Genomic DNA, 23269 nt, shown 5'->3' on the forward strand with positions numbered 1-23269 from the left:
CGTCGCAAACGCCTCTTTTCTTGGATAAGCTGTTCAATCTGCTGGTTCGTTTTGAATTTGATTTTTTGCACATCCGTCTGTTGTGGTGTTGAGATCCTGGCTGCAGTCACAAGTACCTCTTCCAGAGCGGTGGTGAAGGAGTCGATGTCGGCTTCAGTATTGAGCTGGGGGGCTAGCTCAATATGGTCCATTGGTTCCATTCGGTTCTGTGCGACGTCAGCCTGTTGGGGCGATCCGTAGTTTCTGGGCTTTGAAGGAGAGTTATCAACAGCGGCGTGTGATTTGAAGATAGATCCGGAAGGGCCTTGGCGTTTATTAAATTGCGTGGAATGTTTTTTGTCACCGCAAAGTCAATTAGATCAGGTATCTTTCTGGGGTCTGCTGGCCAATATGTTTGGCTACCGGGGGAAATGTAGTCCAGTTTATTTCTCACATTGATGACATACAGTTGTCTTCCCTTGGGGGTCACGAGGCGGGATCCCCAATGCGTATGCTTGGCGTTGTAATCTCCTGCAGCTATGTAGCGATCTCCAAGAGAGTGGTAAAAATCCATGAATTGACCTTCAGAGATGGTAAAGCGAGGTGGGCAGTAGACAGCAGCAATGCAAAGGTTGCCGTTACCTGACTGCACTTTTATGGACGTACATAGCTTGCAAATAATTTGTTGCAAACCTTTGGTGAAAATTGTGTTTGATGCGTTCTCTGATAAGGATGCCCGTCCCGCCGTGGGCTTTACCATCTGGATGATCTGTGCGGTGGAAAATATAACCTCTTATGTGAAAGTTGTATCTGCTTGTGAGGTGCGTTTCAACCAGTAGCATGGCGTCGATGTGGTTTTCATTAAGAAATTGTGTTAGTTCAAGTTTATGCCGTGAGACGCCTGGCATTCCACGTGGATATACGTAGATTGGACCTTGATTATTTCGACTGTTGTGCTACAAGCAACTGTATCACCATATTCTGATTCTGGACAAGCGTTTGCATGGTCGTTTTCATAAATGACATGAGTTCGATCATACTTTGTTGCATGGTCACCATCATGGATTCCAGGTTGTTTTGTGCTGCCCTGGGGCCTGCTGAGCGTTTACTGAGTTAGAGGGGAGTGGATTTTGCATATCAGTTCGTAGAGCTTCGGCGTAGAAGATTCCCGTGGGGGCATTTAGCGGACCAAAAGAAGATCTGGCTGCTTTGGCAAAAAATACATCTGGATTACTTTTTGAATTATAATACACATTTTGTGTATTTTGTTGGCGTGTAGCTGTCGTTCGTCGCATGCGACTCTTCAGCTCCTTGTAGACCATGCAGACACATTTTTTCGTATTGTGGTCTTCTTTGTTCGCAGGGCAGTGTGCGTAATTGTGGAAGTCTCCACAGACTACGCAGACTGACCGAAGGGTGCAGTAATTCCTTTTATGTCCATACTCCTGGCAATTTGTGCATTGCACAGGACCGTTGCGTTTGTGCGGTTCTTCCACGGTGATTCTTCGGTGCAGTAGGAACTGCGGCTTGTAGATCGGGTGAACTTCATTCTTCTTTAGGGTTTTGCTATCTGGCTCAAGTTCGACTTTGAAAAGTGGTTGCAGCTTTTTATTTTTGTTGATAATGTTTCTAACATTCTTGGCAAAGACACCCTTGCCTTTCAAGGCTTCTAGTATCTCAGAGGGGGCGACGTCTGGTTCAATTGCTTTTAGCACTACTTGCAGTCCCTTGCTGCTATTTAGTTGGTAGGTGTAAAAGTTCTTTTTTGATTCTTCCAGGTATTTAGACACAGCCCGGAAGTGTTCTTTTGATTTGGTTTGCACTTTGGTTTCGCAAATGTTCCCTTTAATTAACGGAACATCATGAAAGTTTTCGTCCCCGACCAACGCAACAATTTTGTTGACCAGGGCGTTTGAACTTTTCTCCCTAATATAAATAGGTGGGGGCTTTGGCTGCTTTTGAGTCTCCTGCTTCGGCTCTGCTTGGTTATTCTCATCAGCTGCTAGCGGGGATGATCTTAGGTTTGCTACCAACCGTGTTATGTGGGCTGAGCTTAAGCTTAATTTGGATGTAGCGATCCATGCCAGTCTGTATGGCCGGAACCGCTTGTTGCTTATCGGAGCTCACGGTTTTTGTTACCATTGGATTTGGCGCTGCGGCCGTTGGCACCAATTTCGCAATATTGGTCGTTGGCATAGTTGTTGTTGCTTTTGCTGCGTTTGCAGAAATTGCAGCACTGCTTGTTGTTGGTGCGTCTTCCATCGACGCCGGTGATGGTGGGTTTTGGCATTGGTAGCTCCAAGATGTAGGAGCTGGAGTGAGTAGGGCGGGTGAGCGAGAGCGCGCTCTCTTGGCTGTCAGTAGAGCCGGGTTGGGCTTGGTAGACGTTTTTTCTGATTCGATAACGCGAGTTGAGAAATAAGAGAAACAACCGTTTCTTTGGTTTACAGAGATTCTACGCTCATTCTTTTGGTCGCCGTTCATTATTTTGAGCTTGTTACGCGTGGCACCATATAAATGAACTTGGTAGCTCAAAAACACGTCTCACGCACTAGTGTCCGTAAGTCGTACGTACTGTAGGGCTTGGCTTAACTATCAGTACGTAGTTTAGTTTAGAGTTTCACCATGAAAAACACTATGAGAATAAACCTCGCGTAGCGGTCGTCCGTAGGCATGTCTTGCCTCGATGAAGGTCGAATGCGAATGACGTCTTTTTCCTGTTGCCAGTACTCGAATTCATTGGTCGAAGAAGTTAAGCATTGAGTCGAGACCCTAAAGTTGTCTGGAACCATCTAACTACTGTTCGAAGGAGGCTCAATTAGCAAAATTTAATTTTAGCTTAATAATAGCAATCAATATCCCAGCTAGATACATCGAATTCTAGTCCCTTTAATGATGCCAGGAACTCGATAGTTGTTATATACAACTCTTTCAATGACTTCGGATCGTCACTATTTGTGTGGTGTGCAAAAGACGATTAAAAATCGTGTCAGTACGACATTTTGCGTACTTTCGGCATGTTAGTATCATGGACCATGCATTTGAATAAATAAAAAACTACGCCCATTTGAGTAGTAGATTCCCATCGAATTTTGAAATGCTAACTCTGGGCAAGTGTACATCTTTATTGCTCGATGGGTGTGTTTTTGCCCCTAACACTTTTTGAAAGTCCCTTTCTAGTCGGACAAAAGACTGCATGTCGTATCCTCCCTTGACCGGGTCTTCGTGTTCTTCATGAACCGAAAAAATGTTTTCATGCGCTTGTGACCATACTGGTTTTATCAAATCAATAGTAACGGTCTTTCCGGTCTCTGAAAATACCTGGATACTTATGGTCAGATTCAACTGTGTTTCTATCCTGGATGAACGCATCAGCGGCATTATATTATACGTTCGTGGCAAATCGGATCGCAAAAATCCAAGCAGTTTCAGACCAATCTCAGTGGCGTCACGTGTCATAGGCTAACAATCCAGCAGATTTACTATCAAGACGAATTGCCGCTAGCAAATTAGCTCAACACAATCTCTGGCTATATGGACCTCTGTTTCTACATGGCTCTCGCGACAAGTTGTCTAAGGTACAAACCACCACCCCCAGCGATCTGAAACGCAGGCTCAACCAAATAAGCCTTCCGACATGTCAAAATGAAATTGGCAGTATACTCTACAAGTGCAACCACAGCAACACCTTCAATAAGCTGCAACGTATTGTATAAAATGCGTTTCTCTAATAAGAAAAACAGATAACGCACAACTATGTACTTTGTGTGTCGAGGAATTAACCAATGCAAGGACCATCATCCTGCTGACTACTTAGAAAATTGATTTTAGTCCTAAGGACAAACAACTCCGTATCCACAAAACGGATTATTAATGATAAAACAATGCCAAGAAGCACAGCTGTGTCAGATGTACTAAGGCACGGCCCAAGCTAATGCAACAAATTATGGGGAACCTACCAGCTGATCGAGTCACAAGCTTGGCCATTCTTTAACTCTGGTGTTGACTACTGTGGACCGATTTGGATTCATCACAAACTCCGTGGAAAAAGACCTGATAAGGCTTACATTGCAGTCTTTTGCTGTTTCGCAACAAAGGCAGTACATCTGGAGTTAGTAAGTGACTTGACAACAGATGCATTTTTAGCTGCGCTTCGATGATTTTTGGGTCGACGCGGAAAATGTCAGACTATTCACTGTGACAACGCAACAAACTTTGTCGGTGCCAACAATCAATTGAATGCCTTAGAGGAAGCTATCTTCACCGACAAGGCTAAAGAACAGATTATAAACCATTGCAATAAATAGCAAGTGGAGTTTAAGTTCATACCGCCCCGAGCACCATCGTTTGGCGGTCTTTGGGAAGCTGCGGTGAAATCTGCGAAGCGGCTGCTAGTATCAGTGACAGCCACAGTTTCATTAACATTTGAGGAGCTTAACACCGTAATCGTGGAAGTCGAAGCAATCCTCAATTCCCGACCGCTGACACCGATGTCATCTGATCCAACGGATACATCAGCTCTGACTCCTGGCCATTTTTTCGATTGGTGAACCTTTGACCGCCGCTCCCGATGCAAATCTAACCTCACCAGGGAAAACGTTGGTGAAAAGCAAATCTTCTGGGTGTATCTACAATAGCTTCGGATGCGAAACAAGTGGAAAATCACATCACAAAACGTGAAGGAAGGACTACTTGTGCTAGTCAAGGAAGACAACGTGCCTGTTATGAGTTGGCCAATGGGACGAATAGTGAAGACTTATCCCGGTAAGGACAACCATGTACGAGTAGTAGATGTAACGACTGCATCTGGGATCTTCAAACGCTCAGTAACTCGTCTAGCGTCACTGTTAAAAGAAGAAACAGCCGTCAAACGTCCTCACAGTTCCATCGAAGATACAACGTCAACGGATGAAATGCCAACACAGAAGAGGAAGGTGTTACCTTCAATCCTTCCAACACTGTTGGCAATGTTACTTATTCTGCCACTAGCGATGGGACAACAAATAAAGGTCACCCATTTCGCAAATCAGCTAGGAATATTCTATGAAAGAATCGGGACGTCAAGAATGGCAATTTCAGAATGGAACATCATCGTAGATTACGACTTGCAACCATATTGGAGTGATATGAGAATATTGGCTGCCGGGATAACTGAACTCAAACACAAGTGTTCAGAATTACAGAACGTCAATGCATGTAACTCTATATATGCGCACTTTCAACACTTACATGCCGAGTTACAAGCCGGAAATGAGCTTATTAATCACTCACGGCAGCGAAGATCACCGCTAAATATAGTCGGTAATGTGGCGAACTCATTATTTGGCGTGCTGGATTCCAAATATGCTGAAGATATGTCCAAGGTCATAAACAATGTCAAATCAAACGAGGACATATTTATGATGCTATTGAAGAATCAAACATCGATCTTGGATTCCACTATAAATGTGGTAAGGAAAAGCAGTTCAGCTACCAACGACCGCATCCAAAAAATAGAACGATAAATATATGCTCTCACCAGAGAAGGAGGAAAATATCAAGGCAACTATCTGCAACAAGTATTTATGGTCCTGACAGCCCAGCTCACTCTACTAGCAAGTGAGATGCAGCGAATGCAAAATGAAATAACCAACGTGCTTGCCGACATTCGCCACCGAACAATTAGCCCCATGCTAGTGTCTCCCCAACAATTAAGGGATCAACTTGATCAGATTAGGGAACACATCCCGACGGATCAACAGCTGTCAGTATCTTCAAATAATGTGATTTAACTCTATAGAATCATGCATACCGGGGGAACAACCGCTACTGACCATGTTATCTTCAAAATAACGCTGCCATTAGTATCCCCGCCGCAGGAAGAAGTTTTTAGCGTCATCCCCATCCCATAGAGATCATGGGACTAACTACTGACAGGTTTAAGCAATGTAAACACTTGCCAAAAGATGAACACATATGCATCAATCATCGAGCTATGTTTAGCGTGGATAATCGATGTGAATTTCAGTTGTTAAATAACAAGACTGAAGCAGTATGTGAGACTGCTCAGTCGAAATCCGATTTGATATGGTCAGCAACATATCAACGAAACAGATGGATGTTTGCATCCCACAGTCCAAAAGAACTTCAAGCTGTGTGCAAGGGAATTCCCTCTACAGTACACATTTAAGGAACAGGCTTATTATCACTCGCGTCAGGTTGCACGACGCGCAACTCAAAAATCAGTGTTAGTACATTCAGCACAAAGCGCATAGAGACATTATCAGCATATGTTCGTTTTGGCAACATGACCAAGATTAACATAGAAGATACATCGAAACCAGTAGGAGAACCAAGATAACAGACGCCGAGCTAGATGAATTAGATGGTCAACAACAGCAACAGTAAAATCAAGTCAACGCTTTACACCACCATCATATTTGATGACATTTGGTATATCACACCGACGAATTAATTGGAAACCACCACGATGGAGCTCCGAGCCCCGGACAACAAGTGAACAGCCAGCACCCAAACCTGCCCCACGGAGTTTTTCGTTCGAAATCAGTGAAGGTTGAACACCCGTTCAACAGCCGGGGAAATGTTCGCTCGTGACAATATTAAAAACAATAATAATATTACATAATCTCTAATTCGTCAGTCGCACCAATGTCATATAAGTGGAGGAAGTGGAATGGGGCAATAGACTCATTTCCGCATATACATACATTTACAACCTACATTATTCTTTCACACTAATATTCTGTAAACATAAGCATATTTGTTATCTAATCGAGATTTCATCGATAATAATTAATTGGAGGTCAATTAGCTTGTAATGTATTATGAGTGACATTTCCAAATTCCGACGATACATTAGATAGAACAACAGATTGACGACGATTATTTAAGTACGAAGACACAAGTTAAACAGAAGTTTTTGAAAAATTGAACATATTACGTAACTTTGTACATAGAATATTATGGTTTACAGTGTCAAAAGCCTTGCTATAGTCCAGTAAAACTAAAAATGTAACATTTTTATCGTCCATTTGTGTCCTTATGTCGTTAGTAATCTTTAATATAGCTGTAGTACAGCTTCGACCTTTCCTAAATCCAGACTGATTATTATTTAGCATTTCATTGTCAGTGAGAAATTTATTTATTTGTTTTGCCATTATATTTTCTAATATTTTAGAAAGGTACGGCAGGATCGATATAGGTCTGTAGTCAGTATTTGATTTCGGAATCGGAATAGTCTTTGCCATTTTCCAGCAGTCTGGGAATGTCGAGGTTGTTAATGCTTTATTAAATATATGCGTTAAATGAGGCAGAATCTCAGGTAACAGAATTTTAATAAATTTCGGATTAATGTCGAAAAGTCCAGTCGCATCACTTATCACATTGATTAATGGTCACAAACCTAAACCTATTATCACGGACGATTTCAGGTGCAAGTTGGAGGTATTCATTGTTAAGAACTTCAGGTACTGAGCATTTTCTAAATTTTTTATTTAGTTCATTTACATCTTTGTGTTGTTCCACCCTCCATTTTGATTTTCCTATTCCCAAACTTTTGATTCTTTTCCATGTTTCTTGAGTAGAGAATGTTCTTTCAAACTTACGGGAATAGTAGCTACTTTAGCAATGTCTATGAGCTTAGTCACAGATTGTCTCAACAAACTAAATTTCCTATATTCTTATGATGTCCTATACCTCTTCCACTTTTTGTAAGCTTTGTCGCGTTCATTGATCGCATTCGGAATGCCATTATGAAACCATGGTTTCTCAGTTGCACGGATTATTTTACTACGAACCGGAACGCAGCTGTTATACAAGTTACAAATATTATCCTGAAAGTACTTTACTTGATCGTCGACTTCCGCGAGTAAATATAGTCCATCCCAATTGCAGCAGTTAAATGCTTCATTTAAATGCTCATAATTTATATTTCTAAAGTCCCTAAAAACTCTGGTATTGTCATGATATAGAAGGTCAATTGCATATGTCAGAAAGATGAGGTCTTGTTTCGAAAAAGAAGGGACGATTAGCTGGTCATATAAAACTACTCTGTCAGTATTAGTCACAAAGAACACACCTAGTAACGAGCTGCGAGTGTTGGAAAATTGCGTAGGGGAAGAGCTGTTCACTACATTTAACCCTAGCGACTCCATATTATTTGTAAATTGTGATTCTCTTATTAAATCATTATTAAAGTCTCCTGCAAGAATAACATCTGCATATTTTGTTGACAAATCAGCTAGGATACATGAAAAATTATCGTAGTTGGTCCGACAATTAGGCTGATAGACGCACCCAATCAGTATTTTTGCAGTCTGTTGCAACTTATATTTAATTTCTACAAATATATATACCACAGAACTACAAGCAGGAAGTATGACTCCAATTTTTTATTCACATACATTGCAACACCTCCACCATGACTTTCACGATCAGAACGATACACGTTTAAGCCGTCACATTCAACTAAGACATCACAAATATTCGGGACAAACCATGTTTCAGATATACAGATATATGTACATATAATATCTATTTCTGAATTGAAAAAGAGGTACCTAAATTCTTCAATTTTTCTTGTCAGGCAGATTTTCAGACCAGATCTCTGCTTTCCGAGAATGTGCAGTAACGCACGGCTATTTTCACTATTTTGATTTATGTTGTCTTCCATGTTATATTAGTAAATTTTAAACATTCACGCGAGATAACGTATCTGGCACGACGTTAAGGCGACCTTGACGATGCTTTATCTCAAACTTGAACTTTCCTAAAGCTATCGACCATCTAGCTAACCGAGAAATAAGGTCTTGATTCGACATGAGCCAACGTAAGGAAGCGTGATCCGTTACAATTGTAAAAGCGTGCCCCTCGACATACGCTCTAAAACTCTTTAGCGCAATTACTGCTGCCAGACACTCCTGTTCCGTTACGGTGTAGTTACGTTGGGCACAATAGTTGGTTTTTCCCGTCCTTCTTCCTTAAACGACGGAAAACATTTGACTGCACTGGTCAACTTTGCTCTCTCTTCAGCAGACAAGTCGTGTTGATCAACGTCGCCGTGGCCGTGCTGTCTTGCCTCCCTCCTTGGAGTTCCAGCTCAGCTACTCGCAATCTACTAGGCGACAAACCATAAAACTTCCAAAAATCAATGCCTAAGTACAGATCCTGCTTTAACGAATGCACAAGGTAAAATTCTATCGATTTCTTCATGTTGTCATATTCTACTTCTACCTTTATCTTTCCTGCTATTTGCTGAGGCCTTCCATCGGCTGTGGTTACTTTCAAGTTCATCCGTTTACAGGTCTTATCAACCTTCAAGATTTCGTAAGCTAACTTTCCTCCAAAACAACTTATTGTGGCTCCGGAGTCCAACAATCCATACACTATTCGATCTAATAATCTAACTTGCAGAAATAGACGCTTTAAGTCTTAAAGAATTTCGAGACTTTCTCTTTTCCAATTCGGACTCACGCTAGATTTTGGTTTCAGGACTAGACATGGCTGATAATTTCTTACTTTTCTGTGTAATAGCGAAACCTCACTACTTTTTTGTACGTCCGGGAATAAACTCGAGGTTGATAATGATTCTTCCCCTCTTAGTCTGTCATTGTAGACTGATGACAAGCGGCATTCGGAGTCTTCAGTTTGTATGGCGACTTCGGAATGCCGAATTTCGAGTTTTTTTTTTTGGCAATTCTTACAGTTGGGTTTATAAGTACTTGCAGCTCCGCAACCATAACAAAATACTCGTTTAGCGGATAAGCAATCTTGATAACGGTGACCCTCCTTTCAGCAATTCCAGCACATTTAAGGAACAGGCTTATTATCACTCGCGTCAGGTTGCACGACGCGCAACTCAAAAATCAGTGTTAGTACATTCAGCACAAAGCGCATAGAGACATTATCAGCATATGTTCGTTTTGGCAACATGACCAAGATTAACATAGAAGATACATCGAAACCAGTAGGAGAACCAAGATAACAGACGCCGAGCTAGATGAATTAGATGGTCAACAACAGCAACAGTAAAATCAAGTCAACGCTTTACACCACCATCATATTTGATGACATTTGGTATATCACACCGACGAATTAATTGGAAACCACCACGATGGAGCTCCGAGCCCCGGACAACAAGTGAACAGCCAGCACCCAAACCTGCCCCACGGAGTTTTTCGTTCGAAATCAGTGAAGGTTGAACACCCGTTCAACAGCCGGGGAAATGTTCGCTCGTGACAATATTAAAAACAATAATAATATTACATAATCTCTAATTCGTCAGTCGCACCAATGTCATATAAGTGGAGGAAGTGGAATGGGGCAATAGACTCATTTCCGCATATACATACATTTACAACCTACATTATTCTTTCACACTAATATTCTGTAAACATAAGTATATTTGTTATCTAATCGAGATTTCATCGATAATAATTAATTGGAGGTCAATTAGCTTGTAATGTATTATGAGTGACATTTCCAAATTCCGACGATACATTAGATAGAACAACAGATTGACGACGATTATTTAAGTACGAAGACACAAGTTAAACAGAAGTTTTTGAAAAATTGAACATATTACGTAACTTTGTACATAGAATATTATGGTTTACAGTGTCAAAAGCCTTGCTATAGTCCAGTAAAACTAAAAATGTAACATTTTTATCGTCCATTTGTGTCCTTATGTCGTTAGTAATCTTTAATATAGCTGTAGTACAGCTTCGACCTTTCCTAAATCCAGACTGATTATTATTTAGCATTTCATTGTCAGTGAGAAATTTATTTATTTGTTTTGCCATTATATTTTCTAATATTTTAGAAAGGTACGGCAGGATCGATATAGGTCTGTAGTCAGTATTTGATTTCGGAATCGGAATAGTCTTTGCCATTTTCCAGCAGTCTGGGAATGTCGAGGTTGTTAATGCTTTATTAAATATATGCGTTAAATGAGGCAGAATCTCAGGTAACAGAATTTTAATAAATTTCGGATTAATGTCGAAAAGTCCAGTCGCATCACTTATCACATTGATTAATGGTCACAAACCTAAACCTATTATCACGGACGATTTCAGGTGCAAGTTGGAGGTATTCATTGTTAAGAACTTCAGGTACTGAGCATTTTCTAAATTTTTTATTTAGTTCATTTACATCTTTGTGTTGTTCCACCCTCCATTTTGATTTTCCTATTCCCAAACTTTTGATTCTTTTCCATGTTTCTTGAGTAGAGAATGTTCTTTCAAACTTACGGGAATAGTAGCTACTTTAGCAATGTCTATGAGCTTAGTCACAGATTGTCTCAACAAACTAAATTTCCTATATTCTTATGATGTCCTATACCTCTTCCACTTTTTGTAAGCTTTGTCGCGTTCATTGATCGCATTCGGAATGCCATTATGAAACCATGGTTTCTCAGTTGCACGGATTATTTTACTACGAACCGGAACGCAGCTGTTATACAAGTTACAAATATTATCCTGAAAGTACTTTACTTGATCGTCGACTTCCGCGAGTAAATATAGTCCATCCCAATTGCAGCAGTTAAATGCTTCATTTAAATGCTCATAATTTATATTTCTAAAGTCCCTAAAAACTCTGGTATTGTCATGATATAGAAGGTCAATTGCATATGTCAGAAAGATGAGGTCTTGTTTCGAAAAAGAAGGGACGATTAGCTGGTCATATAAAACTACTCTGTCAGTATTAGTCACAAAGAACACACCTAGTAACGAGCTGCGAGTGTTGGAAAATTGCGTAGGGGAAGAGCTGTTCACTACATTAAACCCTAGCGACTCCATATTATTTGTAAATTGTGATTCTCTTATTAAATCATTATTAAAGTCTCCTGCAAGAATAACATCTGCATATTTTGTTGACAAATCAGCTAGGATACATGAAAAATTATCGTAGTTGGTCCGACAATTAGGCTGATAGACGCACCCAATCAGTATTTTTGCAGTCTGTTGCAACTTATATTTAATTTCTACAAATATATATACCACAGAACTACAAGCAGGAAGTATGACTCCAATTTTTTATTCACATACATTGCAACACCTCCACCATGACTTTCACGATCAGAACGATACACGTTTAAGCCGTCACATTCAACTAAGACATCACAAATATTCGGGACAAACCATGTTTCAGATATACAGATATATGTACATATAATATCTATTTCTGAATTGAAAAAGAGGTACCTAAATTCTTCAATTTTTCTTGTCAGGCAGATTTTCAGACCAGATCTCTGCTTTCCGAGAATGTGCAGTAACGCACGGCTATTTTCACTATTTTGATTTATGTTGTCTTCCATGTTATATTAGTAAATTTTAAACATTCACGCGAGATAACGTATCTGGCACGACGTTAAGGCGACCTTGACGATGCTTTATCTCAAACTTGAACTTTCCTAAAGCTATCGACCATCTAGCTAACCGAGAAATAAGGTCTTGATTCGACATGAGCCAACGTAAGGAAGCGTGATCCGTTACAATTGTAAAAGCGTGCCCCTCGACATACGCTCTAAAACTCTTTAGCGCAATTACTGCTGCCAGACACTCCTGTTCCGTTACGGTGTAGTTACGTTGGGCACAATAGTTGGTTTTTCCCGTCCTTCTTCCTTAAACGACGGAAAACATTTGACTGCACTGGTCAACTTTGCTCTCTCTTCAGCAGACAAGTCGTGTTGATCAACGTCGCCGTGGCCGTGCTGTCTTGCCTCCCTCCTTGGAGTTCCAGCTCAGCTACTCGCAATCTACTAGGCGACAAACCATAAAACTTCCAAAAATCAATGCCTAAGTACAGATCCTGCTTTAACGAATGCACAAGGTAAAATTCTATCGATTTCTTCATGTTGTCATATTCTACTTCTACCTTTATCTTTCCTGCTATTTGCTGAGGCCTTCCATCGGCTGTGGTTACTTTCAAGTTCATCCGTTTACAGGTCTTATCAACCTTCAAGATTTCGTAAGCTAACTTTCCTCCAAAACAACTTATTGTGGCTCCGGAGTCCAACAATCCATACACTATTCGATCTAATAATCTAACTTGCAGAAATAGACGCTTTAAGTCTTAAAGAATTTCGAGACTTTCTCTTTTCCAATTCGGACTCACGCTAGATTTTGGTTTCAGGACTAGACATGGCTGATAATTTCTTACTTTTCTGTGTAATAGCGAAACCTCACTACTTTTTTGTACGTCCGGGAATAAACTCGAGGTTGATAATGATTCTTCCCCTCTTAGTCTGTCATTGTAGACTGATGACAAGCGGCATTCGGAGTCTTCAGTTTGTATGGCGACTTCGGAATGCCGAATTTCGAGTTTTTTTTTTTGGCAATTCTTACAGTTGGGTTTATAAGTACTTGCAGCTCCGCAACCATAACAAAATACTCGTTTAGCGGATAAGCAATCTTGATAACGGTGACCCTCCTTTCAGCAATTCCAGCACACTAAGGAGAGTGCATCGACCTCGAATTCAACTTCCAGCTCTGAACAGTTTTGAGTGCTGGCTTCTTCGATCAACTCGGAGACTTCGCGTCCAAACGGAGATCCTTTCGCATAACCATGCGACTGTTTTACATCTTCCAGAAAGGCTTCACGTCTGCGACAAACTTCCATCAAGTCTTGAACTGTCGACACTTCAACATTCAATATCTCATGACGTATCTCAGGACGCAAATTGGTTTTTGAGAATCCTAACAAGCTTACCAGGTGACCAAGGCAATTCTAGTTGATCGACTAAAACGCTCACGCTGTCATAGAACCTATCGAAGGACTCATGGGACTTTTGTTTCGTATTTCGGATAAGCTCCTCAATGTCCACATCATCTCGCTTTTGGCGAAATTGCAATCGAAGGGAAGAGCACAAGTTGTCCCAACGAACTTCAGTCACCGACTTGTGAAACCGCCAGTAAAATTCGCTGGCTTTACCTTCGAATAACACACTGGCGTTCTTGCATAAAAGACCAAAGTGTCCTTCTAGTATAAATGAAATCGTCTATCGACACCCCGGATCCAGTGTACTTTATCCTCCATCCGTTGAGGATGTGCACTACTTTTTCCGGTCTGACTCCGATCTCTGAGACTGTGCTCCTATGCGCAAGAGGCAAAACTAAGTTTTTTTTTTTTTATTCGTCATAATTATTACTCTACAATATATACATACATTTCACTTTAACATGGATGGCTTAACAGTTAACAGAAAGAATACGAATCGGACGCCCAGCGGTACGTGTCGCGCGTCCTCGACGACGCCGGAGCCGCACACTGGGCACCAGTCCTTCGTCTCGTGGCCGAATCGCTCTAGGTAGCTGCGGAAGCAGCCATGACCGCTAATCACCTGGGTGAGGTAGAAATCTACCTGCCTATGCGACCTCTCTACCCAGCTCGATAGGTTCGGGATGAGGGTGTGCCTCCAGGGTCCTTTTTGCGAGGAGTCCCAGCGATTCTGCCAGTTCTCGAAGCTCATTCTTCTGGCGGTAACCTTTGACTCTGCTCTAGTCTGCAGGGTTGCTTCCCTGTCCTGCGCGGCTGCGTAGATGTCCGCCCTCTCCCGAACGAGCTCCGGCAACGGGACTTGTCCGGCAATGACCATCGCCGAAATGGTTTGTAAGGCGCACGCGATTCTGACGGCGCAGAACCTATAGGTTGCCTCCACCCCTCGCACGTAGCTTTTTACCTTGGCGGCTTCCGCCCACACTGGCGCTGCATACAGCATCTGCGACGTCACAACCGTCGTGAGCAGCTTCCGGGTTGCTTGCTTCGGCCCTCTAGTGTTTAGCAGCATCCTGGATAGAGCTCCTGCGGTTCCGCTGACCTTCTTGTGCACAAAGTCCAGGTGCTACTTGAAGCACAGGCGTCTAGAAGAACGCCAAGGTACCGGATTGCCCGCTGGGACCGATCGTGGTTCCACCTACCCTCACGCTAGCTGACTCCACCGCTTTTCGACTTGAGACAAGCACCGCCTCCGTCTTGTGGGCCGCCAGCTGCAGCCCTGCGTTCGCTAGCCACGACTCTACAGCCTGCACCGCTGCGCCAGCGTGAGCCTCCACCGTAACTAGCTCCTTGGCTACCACCACTATGGCGACGTTATCGGCAAAACCAACCAGGCTGGTGCCCTCTGGCATTGGGAGTCTCAGCACTCCATCGTACATGGCGTTCCAGAGCAGGGGTCCCAAAACGGAGCCCTGCGGGACTCCGGCTGAGACTTTGTGTGCTCTGTGTCCGTCGTGAGCACTCTGTTGCTAAAGTAGCTTAGCGCTACATTCACCAGGTAGCTAGGGATATTAAATATCCTCAGGGACTCCAGTGTCCGCCCCCAGTCAGCCGTGTTGAACGCGTTCCTAATGTCCAGGGTTACCACTAGATAGTAGGATTTCGTTCCTCCTTTCCACCTGGAACCAGCGATGGCTTCCCTAGCTGTCTTGACCACCTTCATGATGGCATCCATGGTCGACCTTCCCTTCCTGAAGCCGTATTGCTCAGTGGATAGGCCGCCCGCTGTTTCGACGGCTTCTGTCATCCTGGTTGCGATCACCCTCTCGAAGACTTTGCCTATTATGTCCAGCATGCAGATTGGCCTGTAGGAGGAAGCCTCTCCTGGCGGCTTTCCTGGCTTGGCCAGCAATAACAGCCGTTGCCGTTTGCACCTCACGGGGAACGTACCTTCCTGGAGGCATTTGTTAAAAAGCCCGGTCACTTGCTTCGGCAGCAACGCTAGAGCCAGCTTTGTCGCTCTGCTTGGAATCCCTTCGGGTCCCGGCGTCTTCTTGGGTTTTATGTTCCTGCCGGCCTGCAGTACCTCGGCTTCCGTGACGCAGCGGAACTCACCTGGCTCAGCTCTTGGGAAATTTCCGACAGGCTGACCATCTGGGAATAGGGCTCTGACGATCCCCTCTAGAGCCTCCGGGTCGGATGGGGCGTTTCCCCCGCGTTAAGCTTCTTCACCGTCATCTTGTACGCGCCCCCATGGATCCTCCTCGGCGGCATCGCACAGCTTAAGAAAGCTTTCCCGCTTGCTGTCCCTGATAGCGATCATCAGCGCCTTTCTCGCCGCTTTGTATCGCTCGCTACATTCCACAAGGAGCGGGCTTCCTCTTGCTCGCTGAAGCAACCTTCTGGAGCAGTGGCAGATGCGGCGTAACTCGGCGATCTCCTCGCTCCACCAGAAAACCGGACGGTGGTTTCCTCGGAACGGCCTCCTCTGGAGCATGCTCTGGTCACAGGCGTCTTCCACGGCGTCGGCCAGCTTGTTTGCCATCCCGTTGGCTCCATCAGCTTCGTCCACTGCGAATCCCTCAAGGGCGCTTGCAAAGGCCCGAGGTCTGAAGGTGTCCTGCCGGAACGCCCTTCTTGGTAGAGGTTGGGGCCACTGGGTCGGCCGGCCATCCCTAGCGATGGGATGGACGGTTCGGGTGTGCGCTCGGAACCAGATCGAACTCCCGACGCTCTCTGTCCCTCTCCTCAACTGAACGTGGACACGTGGGCCTACTTTCGATATTAGTATTGAGATTTACCGTGGTTGAAACCGATCTTTGAACACATAGCTGTAGCCGTAGTGTTTGGATCGCTATTGGAACTGCGCGTAGCTCCTGAATAACGTCCTGGGAACGTCGTCGGTGGCGATACTGCTATCGGTCGGACGACTTTTAGATTTTGATCGAGTTACTGATCCCTTCGGCTCTACTACTGGTCTGCAAATCACCTGACATACCAGGCAGCACTCGCTCCTTTTAAAGTGTGCATCGATGCACTTCGTGTGAAACTGATGTTTACACACGGTTTTGATATTATCTTCTTCGTTCTCGATTTCGAGTTTGTCAATTCGACAGACCATCATCTGCGATGTTCTGTGTGGTGTTCGGTCTTACCCCATCTCGTCGATATAAAAAAATAACAAAATAAGAAAAGTACGATAAGAAATATCAAAACGAAATACCTCACGAACTGAATTCGTAATAAATTATCAACTTGTTTCTACTTAAATGGTATTAAACTGAAGTCGATGCTTAATGTTTTCGCGGCGTAGGTTTTTTTTCTCAATTTTTTCGTAAAAATAAAGATAGTGGGATAGTAAAGTAGTCTTCCTAATTTTCCATTTAGGATTAGAAAGTCAAAGTGAGTAAATTTTCTCACAAAAATTGAACGGACTACAGGCTGTTCGAAAATTAGTTATCTAATGTTCCTGTTCCTTTTGTAAAACCACCCCTCTGAGGCGAAAAGAAACCCTCTTTTTGGTCAACCGTGGATAGTGTAGTCCTTTCCTAGAACTTGCTTCCCTATATTCCAACAAAAGACTAGCAGAAAATCTCTTAATTTCCCAAGTGAAGTTAAGGCAGCAAGGTGAAAGTTCAGAAGAAGGCCAGAAGACCATCCTGGAATCGTTGCTTTCTGTAATTTCCTTTAGCTGAATTATTTAAACCTCACGATTGTTTGTAGTCAAAATCTCTAACATCAGCGATTAATGGGGTCCAGAAATATCCAAATTTTCTTCTGGTTTTCCAACCAACTAAAAGCTTCTAAGAAAATTTTTGTTGAAAAGGAAAATATAGATTGAAATTTGAAAAGGTAGAGAAAAGATTTTCGAATTTATCTATCGATGAGTCTTCTCGAGTGCTTACTGTACTCAAAAGGCCACACTAGTTGGGCGCCACTTTCTATTTAATTAATAAATAATTATTACAGTAACGTGTAACGTCAGGCGGCGGTGCTGTGACTCCGAGAATCGTTGCTTGCGGGGGCACGCTATAGAATCCGACCTTGCCCGTCGGCTTGGGGGGTGTTGTTCTTGCTTGTATCGACTGCAGCAATGGCTACCCTTTTATTAATAGATAGATCGAATTGAGCGTGCTGCGACGAAAGGAATGAGCAAAAAAGAACCGGTATAGAGAATAGAAGATTCGCGGAAAAAATAGAAACAGAAAAGTGTCGAGATATTCAGGGATGCGAACCCACGGCTGTTAATGTGGTCGCGTCATGACATCCCATCCTTGATCACGCGCCTTAGAGCTGGGCTCTGGTGACCCCTTCGAGATTTCCTACGCACGCGTACACATCAGCAGAGTTCAGTTAAGTTCGAATTCAGAAACACATGGTTTTATAATAAAACTTTTATTGACCTTAGTTGTCGACATAGCACTAATTCGGAAAGATAATGTTCAGTATTCAGTATTACTTAAAATTATTTGCAACGAGAGAAAGAAGGATAACTTAAGCCTAAACAATTCAAATTGATCCAACTTATATAAATTTTGTTAATTTTATAGGAATATTTCAAATTCTTTTCATTTACGGTTACTTTTAGACTAAATTGGCCAATGACTATGAGCCTTAAACAAAAATGCAAATAAGTGATATGAACTTCATTAAATTTCTTCAATCTTAAGCATATTTGGTTTACTGTAGACAATGGAATTAAGCTTTACTTTACTTTTAGCAAGCTCTCCAGAAATACGAATGAAAACTTTTACCAGTTGTTTATATCACTTTATGTCTCCTCCCGCGATGAAGATCGATCTTCCGAAGGGGTTATCTGTAAAGAAAATCAAGCGAGGCATCTTCTCGGCTTGAGGAGTCAATTTTCGAGGAAATCTTACTAGTAATTCTCGCTGGTGCAGTCGCATGTGCTTATTTTCCGTTTTCCTACAGCCAACTGACTCTTTCCGAGTTAAATTCTAACCTTACGCCAACATTAGCTAAACTTTACAAGAGAATTTACACTTTAAATTAAATTTGGCCCTTTAGCCGTAATATTTAAAACGGGAGATCATTTCTTATCCGACATCCTTTAATGTTTTAGCTCACTAGCTAAAATCTTCGAGATTAGTCCTGCCTAAGGCGTTGGCGGTCCGTGGAGAGGCAACAATGATCCTCCAAAAGCGCTATGGTCAGCGAGCGAAGAGCGAGGTTACAGAAGCAGGCCGTACGCCATGAGGATTAGCCTCTGAGTAGACTCAAGTAAGGTTATGGCCCCGTGCCGATTCCAGCAAACGAAGGGGCTGAAGTGAAGTTATGGCCACATGCCAAAGACGGAAAAAAAATGGTGCGACCAGTGAGAGGTTATGGCCGCAAGCCGAAGTGAGGTTATGGCCGCAAGCCAACGCCGGCAAAAATGTGCGAGATAAATATTCAATCCCGGTGAAGATAAGGTAGGGCTGGCGCCATTCTCCTTCTTCTGATGAGGCTCCTTTCAGGGTTGAGGCACGAGTCTAGGCCTCCATCGTGGTCCTTCGTATGCTTTTCCTTATCTCCTTAACGACTTCCCATAGAGCTGGCCTCAGGGATGCTCCCCTGAGCCACGCGGTCACCGGCTGGATCGGCGAAGCTTTTCGAATGGAAACTTCTCGAAATAATAAGATGCCGTCCTCGAACGGCTGCAACCGCAATGCCCGTGACGCAATGGCGACGGGGCTGACCCAAAAATCAATCACTTTTGACCTGCAAACAGTTAAACATTAAACTCACTTCCCAGACTGTTTTGCCAATTTGTTACTTTAGGCTTTGACTATCCACTTTTCACTCCGAATAAGAGAGTTGCCGCTGCTGCTGCTCGCGAACAAACTTCGGCGATCACGTAGACTCGGGGCAAAACCCAGTCAAGGCGAGACGTTCTCCAAAACACAATGTTCCCTTTTTGAGTCGGGATTATTTGCTCTTTAAGCACACGCACGTCTAGCTGCCGGTCCCTCGCTCGAAAAATAGGCCGAGAAAAAAATGATGGCGGAAATTGGTAACTGACGTTTGACTGGAGAACGATAACTAACTCCACTAGGTGACAACGTCATCACTAACTCCCCTAGTTTTTTTATCAATCGCCGTTGGCGGGCAATTTAAATGGTCGTTTCAGGCCGTTACAACTATCTGAATATTTTTTTTCTGCTTTGCAAGTAATCCTAGCGTGTTGTAGGCTGCTTCTTGAGCTTATATTTCCGTAACATTAATGAATTTGCTCCTGAGAAGCTGCAATTTTCTTTTAACTGAAATATTTCCATGGCTTATCTCAGTCAAGGCTTCTCGAAGCAGTTTCGACAGCCCACGGGTCGATTTAATTATGTAGTAAATTATATAACTACAACAGACAAATCTGAGATAAACTGTATATCCATGTTTACCCTATGTAAGCCTAGGATATTCCTATTATAAGCGTTTATTAACCTATCGAAAATTTGCGGCGGAGAAATACCTTAGGTTTTTTTTTAAGCTCGATCGTAGAGGTCAAAATGACTCGGCGGCGGCGGCGTAGTAGTCAGAAAGAACCAGCGGCGGCGGCGCGTCAAATAAGAGGGGAGTAAGGTATTTAATTTTTTTTTCGTAATTTTTTTTTTATTTTTTATTTTTAAGGCCTAATATCTTAAGAATATTGTGTCCATCGATCATGGGAAAATTGACGAAGTTATGCAGAGTTGAACGAAGGTCGGTTGGTGTTAAATGCATGAGAATCACAAAGTTTAAAGCGCTCTCCGGAAAAATTTAATTTTACAAATCGGTGTACACGATTACAAAAAAACTACTGGACCGATCGATATGAAATTTGGCACACACATTCTTTAACTTATTCCTCAGGTATTCACGTCAGCCTTTTTTTAATTTTTAATTTTATATATTTTTAAATTAAGAAATAACGTTTTTTTTAGTCAAAAATCGGGTTTTTGACTTTCAAATTTCCTAAAAAATCACAAAAAAACTAAAAAAAAAAATCGCTTCCTGAATACCTCGGGACACTTATCCTTTAACGAATGAGGTATAATTTTTTTAGATCGGATGATCCTGTGGACTGTTAGGACGTACACCGCAAAACAACTTTTTTTGGAGGCGACTCGGGAGATTCCTTATAGCTTCTCTACCTCTAAATATTTTTCAATACAAAATTTATCAAAAATTATTAAAATGTTGTGTTATTAGTATTTAATTCATTAAGCTAAAGTGGCCTTTTTTGCACCGAATTAACCTTACCGCCCCCCATAAGGCAAAAATCTGCGGCGGCGGCGGCGTATATGTCTATTCCAGAGATGGGACATAGGGATATGTGATATGAGACAATCTCAACGATTAATCGATTATTTATATGAGTATTTGGCCATTTTAATGAGTTATTTATTTTTTTTTTTAAGTTTTATAAAGAACAATAACACTGAAGGCCGCGCCGGTGCTGCCCCGATGCCGCACCAACGGCGCGCCGCGGCGCGCCGTTATTTTCATAATTTGGCGGCGGCGCGTCACATAAGGCAAAAATCGGCAGCGGCGGCGGCGGCGTATATGTCTAAACTTATACTATTCAAGACTTATCTTTAGACGGTTAAGAAAATTTTCAAAATTATTAAAGATGGCTGTTTCTTCATCGAAACTAGACTTTAAAAGCTCTTTAATTTTTTTTAACAGTTCATTTTGTTCACGCCAGAGAGGCGCGAAGTTTTGAGCGGCAGTGTAAGCGGCCAGCGCTTGCGCTCAAGCTTGTGCTCCCGCTCACTGTGTCCTCCGCTCTCCCCGTCTCCCTCTCTTTCGCTGCTCTCCAGCAGTGAACTCACCACTCCGCGGTCCCTGCAGCCTTGTTCTCCATGTAATCTAAGTTTAGTATTAATACAGAAGTGAAGGAATAAAGTGAAGAAAAATCGAAGCTGCCCCCTCTCGCCTACTCATTTTTGGGATACACTTGGGAAACCTTCCAGCCGACAGCCCTTGCGACGACCACACCTACTAGAAGGACGACTACTTTCCTGGCCACTCCGCCCACTCCAGTTCATGGTCCTTCGAGCCGTCGAAAGCGAAATTTCCAGCGCCCCATTGCGGATATACCAAGATAAGTACGAAGTCCAAAGTCCATTCGTCCGTGGTCGCCATATTCTTTTTCCAAGGCGTTATTTTTTTCTGTGATCCAAAAAAAATTGAAAAGTGACAGTGAAAAGTAAAAATTATATACATATATATGTGCATAGAGTGATACACGAACAGCCACAGTAAATTTCTTCCCATTTTTTTAAAGTGCAAAAGTGCTTTGCCAATATCGGCCCCCTACATAGTCGTGCTGTGATCCGCTGGTGCAAATACATATGTACATATATATATATATTTTTTTTATTGTACAAATTCACGTTCCGTCACTCAGTTCCAATACGTCCGTCACTAACTGCAGTTCAAAATAGTATTAATAAATATTATTTTTATTGAGAGCCTTTACACACATACATACATACCCTAACATACACCCAAATATATATGTAAATATAAAATAAAATCCGAACCCAAATATAAATATAAAATACATCTGAATCCAAAATACATATTTTGTTACAAAAAAAAAAAAAAAAAAAAAATAAAATAAAGAGAATTACACCCAAATTTCCAATTTCCTCAGTGTTCTTATTTAAAAATATTAACTAAAGAAATTCAAAAAGGAAGGAAAAATATATAATAAAACACAAATAAATCCATACTCAAAAAAAAAAAAAAAATTGAAATACGTAAATATAGTTGTTTTTATTTCTCGCATATTTTCATCCATACATATATACATATTTGGGCAAGCTTCGCGCTATTCTGCGCTTAGCAAAAATTACATATTTTCATCCATACATACATACATTGGGCAAGCTTCGCGCTATTCTGCGCTTAGCAAAAATTACATATTTTCATCCATACATATATACATATTTGGGCAAGCTTCGCGCTATTCTGCGCTTAGCAAAAATTACATATTTTTTCATCCATACATATATACATATTTGGGCAAGCTTCGCGCTATTCTGCGCTTAGCAAAAACTACATACTTTCATCCATACATACATACGTACTTTGGGCAAGCTTTGCGCTATTCTGCGCCTAGAAAATTTACATATTTCCTACGTACATACATACATATTGGCTTCCCTCGCGCTATTCTGCGCTGAGCAACTGCTTAAACTCCAAAGCGTCATACATACGCACATACAGTGCATTTCTATTTCGTCTCCTCTTTGCTCGTTAAGCGTGCACAAACACCTGCACTAATACGTTTCCGAAAAGGCAAAGTGCCGACGGAAAAACTTCGTCCACCCACGAGAAAAAAATAAAAAATAATTCCGGGAACAACATTTTTTAAGGAAACCGAAATTCGTTTAAATTTTTTAACAACAAATACCGCCACTCTATTAGCTATTTTTTTTCGCCAGCTAGCTTTTTTGGTCAAGCCAAGGTTTTAGCTATTTTTCTTATTTTGGCTATATTTTTGTTGGCGGTGTTAGTTTTTTCGTGCGGTTCCTGGAAATAAAGGATAGCAATCTCCACTGGCCTCCTTTAGCTATTTTTTAGCCATTGTTTA

Source organism: Drosophila kikkawai, chromosome 3L, assembly GCF_030179895.1.
Source record: "Drosophila kikkawai strain 14028-0561.14 chromosome 3L, DkikHiC1v2, whole genome shotgun sequence".
Lineage (NCBI taxonomy): Eukaryota > Metazoa > Arthropoda > Insecta > Diptera > Drosophilidae > Drosophila > Drosophila kikkawai.